Here is a 934-nt window from a genome sequence, read left to right on the forward strand (position 1 = left end):
ATCAGTCACAATGCCACATCCGTCTTCCTCGCCTATATCGAAGAGTGCCAGTCCCTATTTCGAAAGATGTCTAGATGGAAGTGGGGTGGGATGGAAGCTTTGAAATCCAGCGCTTCCCCTCCCTCCTCACATGCACACAGAGAATAACACTACTACTACTACTACTACTACTACTGCTACTACTGCTACTAATGATAGTGATTATGTTGGTGATAATCATCGTCATCCTTCTCCTCCTCCTCCTCCTCATATCAATATCAGTATCAGTAGCTCAAGGAGGCGTCACTGCGTTCTAACAAATTAATATACGCTACACCACATCTGCCAAGCAGATACCTGGCCGGCAGCATAACCCAACGCGCTTAGTCAGGCCTTGAGAAAAAAAAAAATCATATCAATAATGATAACAAATCCGAACTCAGAAGTCATCGTTTTCCAGTAAAGATGTGGAAGAAGTGTCAAAAACAGCCTCCGTTTTGACCTTAAAAACTTATTTGCGATTGGGAATTCGGTGGGAGTTGGGAATGGGGGGTGGGGGTGGGGGTGTTGGTTTAAAAAATGGGGGGGGGGGGTATATATCATTACTGCTCATGTTAGAGAAATACATACACGCAGAAGCAAAGTCAGTGTCCACTTACAAGTGGAAACGGGCTAGCAGCCTCGCACACTAGCCAACATATGCAGATGCTCACACATACCCACATACAAGCCATTCAATCAACACCTCTTCGAATTCTGTTACAGACGAAGAGAATTTGTAAGAAATCGCCCCTTTCTCAAACTTTAAAAGAAAAATCAGAAGAAGAAGAAGAAGAAGAAGAACAACAACAACAACAACAAGAACAACAAGAACAAGAACAAGAAGGATGAGGAGAAGAAGAAAAACAAGAAGCAAAACAAGAGGCAGAAGAAGAACAAGAACAAGAACAAAATC

The sequence above is a fragment of the Babylonia areolata genome, chromosome 22 (genome assembly GCF_041734735.1).
Source record: "Babylonia areolata isolate BAREFJ2019XMU chromosome 22, ASM4173473v1, whole genome shotgun sequence".
Lineage (NCBI taxonomy): Eukaryota > Metazoa > Mollusca > Gastropoda > Neogastropoda > Buccinidae > Babylonia > Babylonia areolata.